The following is a 9,263-nucleotide window of genomic DNA, read 5'->3' as shown; positions in this document are numbered from 1 at the left end:
CTTCTGGGTGGATCCGAGTGGTATCTTCGAGGCCCGAATACATCCACATCGGATGGTCGCGAGCTTGAAGTGGCTGAATGTGTCGTCTGAGGAAGACCTCCAGCAGATCCATGCCAGTCACACCATCACGAACGAGCTGGACCACTCGCTCGACCAGCACCGTCACCTCCTCTTTCTCCTCTGGAGTCACTTTCAAGGCAGAGGGCTTCTCGACTCGAGCCATGGAAAAGGGGGGAAGTCCAGTCGACTGGCCCGGAGTCGGCTGGTCTCTGCAGTAGAACCAGGTCGACTGCCAACCTCTGACTGACTCGGGAAGAATCATGGTTGGGAAAGTACTTTTTCCTCTCATCTGGATCCCAAGACCCCCGCACATCTGGATCACGTGTGTCCTCTCATCACTTGGATTGGCCTTTTTGACTGACTGAGATCGACAGGTGAAAATGTGTTTGAAGAGGCCCCAGTGTGGTCGACAACCCAATAAATTTTCACACATGGACACGAATGCAGCGAGGTACACGATAGTATTGGGGGAAAAGTGATGAAGTTGTGCCCAAAGAAGTTCAAGAAACCTCGGAAGAAAGGGTGGGGAGGCAAAGAAAAACCACGGTCGACATGGGTGGCGAGGAGCACGCACTCACCCTCCCGCGGCCGCGGCTCGGTCTCGCCCTCCGGGAGCCGCGCTGACTTATGGGGAATCAGTCCTCCCTCGACTAGATCGTCGGTGTCGTCTTGCCGGATCGTCGATCGAATCCAATCTCCCTGGATCCAGCTGCGCGGCAGGCCGGGTCTCGACGAGGATCCGCCCCGGCTGGTCTTCTTCCCCTTCGCCTTCACCGTCGCCTTCTTCGCGCACTCCAAGGCCGCCATATTCTCCTTTCCCATTGCAACGAACAGAGCTCGAGTGGGCCGGCAGCGCCGAGAGCAGAGGTGGATGCGGCGGAGAAACAAAGAAGAAAGAAAGAAAAAGAGAGAGAGAGAGAGAGAGAGAGAGAGAATGGGGCGCACTATGCAAAAACTCCAATCCGGCGCCTTATATGGGGCCATTTCCGAGTGGTTAACTTGCAGGCTCGGGCGATCCTATCAAATCCCGCAACAGTCGTGCGCGCAATACGTGGCAAAAAAGGTGGCACAAAGATCGAGGAGACCCTGCCTAATCCATCCCGATTACTGCGGCCTCCTCCGCCCCGTGCGCTTCCCAAAATTCGAGTCCCGCTAGATCCGCGAGCAGCAGAGCAACCTGTCAGACGAAAGATTTTTTCCGTATCAACACTCGAAGCTTTTCAGTAGAAGTTCACTCGACAAACTAAGAATGGATCAAGGCGACTGAAAAAGAAGTTGAGGTCATCATGATTGTTCATTTGATCTCAGTAAGACATTGCCGAAGCGCGAAAGTTGAGTCGGAGGTATTCTAAACTCCTTCTCCACTCGAACCCTGAACCATTTGGGGGCTAATGATGTAGCTATGAACCTAGGGTAGGGTCATAGGCCTGACCTAAACACCCTCCCCTAGGACATCACCCTAAAACCAGAAGCATTCAAGAGATAGCATCATCCACACGACCAGAAGCATTCCACTCGGAAGACCAGAAGACACTCGACCGCAAGAATTATCACTCGACAGATAGTGTCAGGACCCCGATTCCAAGTCACATCGATCTAGCCGGTAACACCTCATATCACTTTGCGGCCTCACGCACGGTGTTCCCACGGGTGTCGCCTTACCATGGCCCGGGACCGTTTGCGCCTTTTGGCTCACGTATATGATAGTGTCGCTAGCATCCATATGACAGAGAACCCGGGCCGACATGGCTAGTCGTGAACCCAAAGCGGCACTAACCTATGGGGACAGGCATACATGAATCACATCGAGCATGTCGGTCAGCAGCGTGTGAATCTGGGTTGTAGCACTGGGCTAACAGGACTCCGGGAACCCGGGCTGTAGCAGGCTAGGCAGGACTCCGGATGTCACCCCGTGACATTTCCCCGAAGGGACAGACACAGGAACGAAGTGAAGCACATGCCGGCCAGTCAAGTGTCCTGAGCAGTAGTGCTGGGCTAGCAGGACTCCGGTGAACCGGGCTGTAGCGGACTACTATGGCTCATGGAAGCACTAGACTACATTTCCCCATAAGAGAGGCTGCCAAGGATAAACAACTAGATTGTCGGATCCCACACATACCAAGCATTTCAATCATACACACAATATGCTCGATATGTGTAAATACAACATGGCATCACAACATAACTCTACAACTCAAGTATTCATTCATTAGGCTCCGAGGAGCGAGATATTACAAACATGGGTCTCATGACCCAACAATCATAGAATACAAATCAAGGCACAAGCGGAAGCTTAACATGTCTGAGTACAGACATTTACAAATGAAAAAGGCTAAGAAGCCTGACTATCTACCAGATCCTGCCGAGGGCACAAGATCGTAGCTGAGGTATCAAGCTAAACATCGAAGTCCATGCGGAACTACTAGCGAGACTGAAGTCTCTCTGCAAAACATAAATTAAACAAACGTGAGTACAAAGGTACTCAGCAAGACTTACATCAGAACTAGCTACATATGCATCGGTATCAACAAGGGGGTGGTGGTGGAGTTTAACTGCAGCAAGCCAGCTTTGACTCAGTGGCTAACCTGAACTACGACTGCAAGCAACTCTTTTGAGGTGGCGCACACGAGTCCACATATTCACCATTCAATACACCACTATGGATCCGCTCCCGTCTCCCTACGAGAACACCATCCATAGCACTCACACTTATCTTGCGAGTTTTAGAGTATCCACTTTCACTTGTCTATGAACTGTTATAGGCAACCCAGAAGTCCTTTACCGTGGACACGGCTATTCGAATAGATCATTTATAACCCTGCAGGGGTGTACTTCGTCACACATGTTTCCACCACTTAGCGTCTGCACACGACATGTGCTCGGCAGACTTCAAGCGAAAGCCGACGTGGGTGTAGACCACGACCTGACTAACCGCACAAGTCTCTAGTCCAGGTTTATCGCCTATTCGGGTTCCATCCGCAAGGAAATTCGGCCGGGGTGTCCTCAACGGCCCCAAACAATGTGTACAGGGTCCTGAGACGCCAAACGGGCGCCCGGCATACCCGGCCACAGTGTATCTACCGCATCATAGCCCACCCCTAGGGTCAGCGCTACGCACGGCCGCCAACACATAACCTACAAACACCAGAAACTAGTTGCAACTCCTGGACAGAGGACGAGAGGGGTCAATAAGTCGAGCGGGGTCATATTTCAGGGCCCAATGTATGGTAGTAGCTGTTTCATGGATCACAAACACAGAACTCAGTTCCTGAGGACGGTTTCAGTGAGACAACCCACCATGTACTCCTACATGGCCTCTCACCGCTACCTTTACCAAATCGTGTTCACACACTTAGCTCACACACCGTAGGACATGTTTACACACCTCCGATTCATCCTCGATGAACCAGACCTGACACGACTCTATGCAATAGCAGGCATGAAAAACAAGCATGGATGAGTAGGCACATCAGGGCTCAAACAACTCCTACTCATGCTAGTGGGTTTCATCTATTTACTATGGCAATGACAGGTCATGCAGAGGAAAGGGGTTCAACTACCGCAACATATAACAGTTGAATCGTTGTTGTCCTAATGCAGTAAAAGAGAGCAGGAGCGAGAGAGTGGGATTGTATCGGAATGAGCAAGGGGGTTTTGCTTGCCTGGCACTTCTGAAGATAACATTGAGTCTTCATCAGTGTCAACGATCACAGCGTCGGAGCAGCGTCTACCGAGAGGGGACATTTACCGGCAAACAAGGAAGAACACAATCAATGCGATGCAACAATATGATGCATGATCATGACATGGCAATATGCCGTTGATTGAGCTAATGCAACTAGCAACAAGTTAAATGGAGTTGGTTTGAACACTAGGTTCAAATTCAAATTCAAACTATGAATTCAAATAGTGCATTATCATGTTTTGGACTAGACAGTGAGGTTAAGTTGTTCAAACATGCATGAAAATGCCATATTCAGATTCCTTGGATTTTTCTGATCATTTTTAATATATAATTTATTTCATTTGGAGTTACGGTTGAATTTCTATGAATTTTAGAAGTTTATACTAATTTTTGGAATTTCCTGTAAAAGAATAAATCCAGAAAATAAGTTACTGCGTCAGCATGATGTCGTGGCGACGTCAGCGGGTCAAAGGCGACGGTCCTGGTCAACCCTGACCTGTGGGTCCCGTCTGTCAGTGGTTAGTTAAGCTAACTAAATTTAGTTAGCATTAAACTAACATTAACCGAGTTTAGTTAGCGGCCTGGGTCCCACAAGTCAGTGAGTCAGGGGAGGTCAAACCCCCTGGTTAGCGGGGTCAAACCCGGGTCAACTAGGTCAACACCTGCCGGCGACTTGACGCCGGCGAGGCAAGACGCGGTGGAGAGCTACGGGTTTCCTCCTCCGGGGACCAAATGGCCGGCGGAGGGCGTCTACGTGACGCGGGCGCTCGTCCGCGTCGAGTAATGGCAGCGGCTGGGCCTGAGATGGCCGGAGTCGTCACCGTCATCGACCTTGGCGGTCGCCGGAGCTCGGGCGAGCTCGGGGTCGACGCTACGGTGGCCGGGGAGGCTCGTGCGAGGCACCTACGTGCTCTACGCAGCGCGGGGAGGGAGCTAAGCACAACGGCCGGGCCGCTAGGTGGCCGGAGGCACATCGTTGGCGGTCACAGGCGGCGGCGGGTTTCGGTCATCGGCGAAACGGCGACTAGAGCTAGCAAACATCGCGGAGACAAGGGGGACACGGTGTAGAAGCTCACGGGGATCGTGTAGGGCTGATCGGCGAGCTCGGGGAGGGGCCGGAGCAAGCAGGGCGGCGATGGCGATCTCGGCGGACCGAGGTTAAAGAAGACGGCGTGGCCAGCGTTCGAGGGCGTCTGGCGGGGCGTGGCTCGGTGAGGAGGTCGAGGACGAAGTGGCCAAGCTTCTGGGCGCGTCGGTGAGGCGTGGGGTGGCCGCGGCAGTAGCGAGCGGTGGCGACGGCTGCGCTCCGGCGTTCTCGGGTCCGAGGGGGGAGCGAGGCAGAGAGCGGGGTGGGGGCAAGTGAGAGGTCGGGCGGATCCATACGGCAACGGGGTGGTCATCCGCGGCGTCGCGCTGGCCAGCGAGGGCCAGGCAGGCAGCTGCGTGCCATCCCGCGCGGGCGCCGTGCTCGGCCTCGCCTCTGCCAGTAGGCAGAGGTTGAAGACAGGTATGCCCCTGGTGGGCTGGGCCGGTTAGCTGGGCCGCCGGGTAAGGAGCCCAAGTGGGTGAGGCAGGTGAGTTCTTCTCTCTCTCTCTTTCCTATTTTCTGTTTTCTATTTTTTTGCAGTATGTTTTGACTTAGTTTAAATACTAAAACACTTTATAAAATTCTGCAAACTTTTATGGGCACTATCTGATTTAAACCAGAGGCCCTCACCAAGTTTCAGAATATTTGGAGCTACCAAATATTTTATAGGAATTAGTAGCTCCAATTCAAATAAGTATTGACTTAATTCAAAGGCCCAAATAAATATTTCTGTGATTCCAAAAATATTGGTTTGAATTTTACCTCTTGCCAATATTTCCAGAAATGAACAGGAACATTTTCTTGGGTTTATTTGAAGCAATTTTTAATGTTGATCATTTTTAGAAAAGATTTCTGAGGCTTTCCACTTTCCCCAATTCAACTTTCATAAATATATACATGATGCATGAATGCTTGTGCAACTAGTTACAACCAATTCTAGGGCTGTGACAGATAGAAGATCTAAAGTCACTCTCCACAGCAATGGTCGGGTGTTTACTCCATAGACTTAATAATCATTTATGTCACTTTATTACCGGCGTTACCTGTAACGCCATCTCTTTATGTACCTTAAACCCCTTGTAACGTGGGCTGGCTGGGGTCTGGGCGCACTCTATATAAGCCACCCCCTCCACTGGAACAAGGGTTCGCACCCCCTGTAACACACACACACACACATAATACAGTCGACCGCCTCCGGGCACCGAGACGTAGGGCTATTACTTCCTCCGCGAAGGGCCTGAACTCGTAAAATTCGTGTGTACAACTTCGCCATAGGTAGGATCTTGCCTCCTCATACCTACCCCCATTCTACTGTCAGTCTTAGATCCACGACACTGAGCTCACTTCCCTCCTCAAGGTCATCTCTTCACCCCTTTCCTTGTGTGGCATGTTGCACCGCTAACCCTCACCTTATCTCCCTCCATTTCCTCCCATATCGAGACATGCATGTGTTTCTGCTCGGCCGCTTCACCTCACCGCCACCTTCATCTCCTTATACAATGTCGTATCCGCCGCCTTCTGCCAGCTATAGAAGAGCGTGTTTGATTCTTGAACCTACAAAATATAAAATGTTGAGGTCAATAAGTATGAATTTCTCTTGTCCCTAGTACTATATTTTTATACATGCTTATTGCATAACCAACCTGTGTGTCATAGTGTACTATGGACTTGCTGAGCTGCTCGACCTTGAGCTTGTCAGTTTGGTAGAGCATGTTCTTCATCTTAACCTCCATCTGCAGCTCGGCATCGCGCATGGCAAAAGCCTTGGCGGCCTCAACCTCGGCGACCTTGTCCTGCCAGTCCCAGCCTTCCACTTCATGGCGAGGTCAGTCATTGAGGCGGTGTTGTCGGCCTTCCTAGTGTTCTCAAACACCCGCACCTTCGCCTTGACCTTGGCCTTCTCCTTGAGCGCCTCGCCCTGCTACCGCATAGAGAGCACCTTGTTCTCCGCGTCCACCTTGGCGGCGTTCTTGCACGTGAGGCCATCCCGCTCCACAAACATCCACCTTGGCCCTGCTCGTTGCCTCTTGTTGTGTCTTCTCGCCGAGGTAGGAGAAGTACTCATGCCCCGGCACGTCCACTAGCTGCTTCATGGTGGCATTGTAGATGAAGAGGCCGAATTGGTCCAGCTCCTTCTGCACGCTGCTGAACACCTCCTGCTTGAACTTTTTGGTGCAGGTGAAGATCTCGTCCATGGTCAGCTGCGCCACCAGCATCCGGGTCTCACCCTCGATCAGCCCTTTAGCCCTTCACCATGCCATGCCCGTGGCTCCTACCGTACGAGTGCAACAGCGCGATCAACTTCACGTGGAGTAGGAGCTTCGCTTCGGCAGTGGGCAGGGCTGGACGTACCGCTCGTGGCTCAATCGGTGTTTGACATGCTCGGTCCTGGCTTGTTAGAGAAAATGGATGATATGGTCTGCTAAAATCGGCCTGGAAAATTGTCGGTCTGATCCAGTCTGGTCTTCAACTGGTCCGACCAAGAGGACTGAGAAAAAATGTCACTGCCGCCGCCATTCATTCTCAGCATGCCGACAGGCAGCCCCTGGGTAAACTACCATGTCCCCAAGCTTCCCCTCTCCTTCTTTTCTTTCCTCCCCATGCACCATAGCCTCTCGCCGCCGCTGTCGTGCATGCACCACTGACGATCTCGAGTTCTCGACTTGGCGCTGGTAGCATTCTAGCTGCGGGTTTCGCTGCCATGGCAGTGATCGTTTTAGCACAGCACACATGCAGGCCATCAACTGGGGAAAACAGTCGATTGGGTGTGAACTTCGGATCGTGCGAGAATCGCTCAGCCGGGATTTCCGTGTGAGATTTAATAGCCTCCGCCTATAATCACGCACCATGATCCTACGCTGTCGTTTTCTTTGTTGAAGCATATGTTCAGGTCCACCTGCCGCCACGTGATTCTCTCTCTCTCCCATTGCTCTCTCTGTAACAACCTTTCCTTATCGTCTGCGTCTTTATCGCAAGTAAAGGATTAGCAATGTCAGCTCAGGAGTTAGTTGGGTTACTGGCCGCACCTTCCTGTGTATATATTGTACAAATGTATACCTCTATAACTGAATATGACTGCTTTCAGTTGTGTTGGTGTGTTCACTTTCTGCACTTCTATTCTGTCGAACAGGAAATAGGAAGTACATGAGAAACATGGCTTGATCCAAAAATCACGGCACCATTTGACAACAAACTGAACGCCATGTTTTTTTCATGGTTAATCCGCTAATTATGGCAAGGCCCGAGCACAAAAAAACATGGGCTCATGAAAAAAACTGCTATGGAAGGTTCATGGCTAACAGCCGCGCACTTGCCGCTGCACATCACCGACCTCATCGCTGGCGCTCCCGCATGTCCACCACCTCGCCACAGCACCCGCACACGCATCCCACCTTGCCGCTGCCCCAGCACATTGACGCCGGTGGTGGTTGGCCAGTCCAAATGGTGGCTCGATGAGGGACCGAACCAACCCGGACTGTGTCGCCTTGGTAGCGTCGCCGAGTTCCAGGGTGGTCACCCGGGGACCGATGGTGAAGACGGCGGGCAGGACGAAGGGCAGCTTCTTGGAGCTCTACCAATACTCACACCTTCTTCACCAGCGTTAAGTCCTCGATGCCCCAGCCGGTGATGGCTAGGTACTACAACGCGTACGCATCGATGAAGCTCGTCATTGACTGTTTTGCCGGCTGTACCGTTAGGTTTTCTTTCCTTCTTACCTACATAGGACATAGGAGTGTTGACCGATCAAAGAAAATAAATAGAACATGTTAGTACATATAGCAAAAATGCTCGTGTGATGCAACGGACCTATCAAACTTGTTTTACGTGATCTCGGTTTATGTAATCAATTAATTACATGATCTCTGTTGTATGTTCTTTCTCTATTCCAAAATTCCACTCAGGCGAGTAAGAAGTATTTCACTATCTTATGCAAGTAGTTCAGTGCATACATATGCTACTCGTTCGTAATTGCAACCTGAACAGAGTAAAAAAAATCGGTTCGGTGCATGGATGGATTGATGGGAACACACTGTCTAATGAAAAGGATAAGAATCACATTGGCATGCATAGGTGATTTGAAATTTTAAAAATATAGCATCTACATCTGCGCATCATGAGGAACAATTCTAGAGAAAAAAATTGATCCAGTCAAGTGTATCTTTGGATATTTCATTATCCACTTAGGCCATATTAGTGTTACTTCCCACGTGGTGCACATCATCCTGATGCATGGGTGTGCCTCGGCCCTTACATTGCAAATGTTATTATTGCAGGAAGAGCAAACATTCATAAGCTAACGGTTTCACAATGCGTTCTTGCTGATAGTAATTGAACCAAATGAAATGATGGACAAGCAGATTGATTAAGGAACTCTAGGTAATACTTCATGCCGTAAGCATTGGCTCAAAAAGTTAATTTGTAAGTAACAAA

At 50.7% G+C, this 9,263-nt stretch overlaps 1 pseudogene; it reads right to left on the bottom strand.

Annotated features, from left to right (window-relative positions):
• Window positions 1-6,299: 6,299 nt before the first annotated feature.
• LOC125554648 lies at window positions 6,300-8,503 on the bottom strand (annotated as a pseudogene).
• Between the last annotated feature and the right edge of the window lie 760 nt (window positions 8,504-9,263).

The sequence above is a fragment of the Triticum urartu genome, chromosome 4, assembly GCF_003073215.2.
Source record: "Triticum urartu cultivar G1812 chromosome 4, Tu2.1, whole genome shotgun sequence".
NCBI lineage: Eukaryota > Viridiplantae > Streptophyta > Magnoliopsida > Poales > Poaceae > Triticum > Triticum urartu.
The sequence above is the reverse complement of the archived record's forward strand: the minus strand, read 5'-3'. Positions and strand labels throughout refer to the sequence as shown.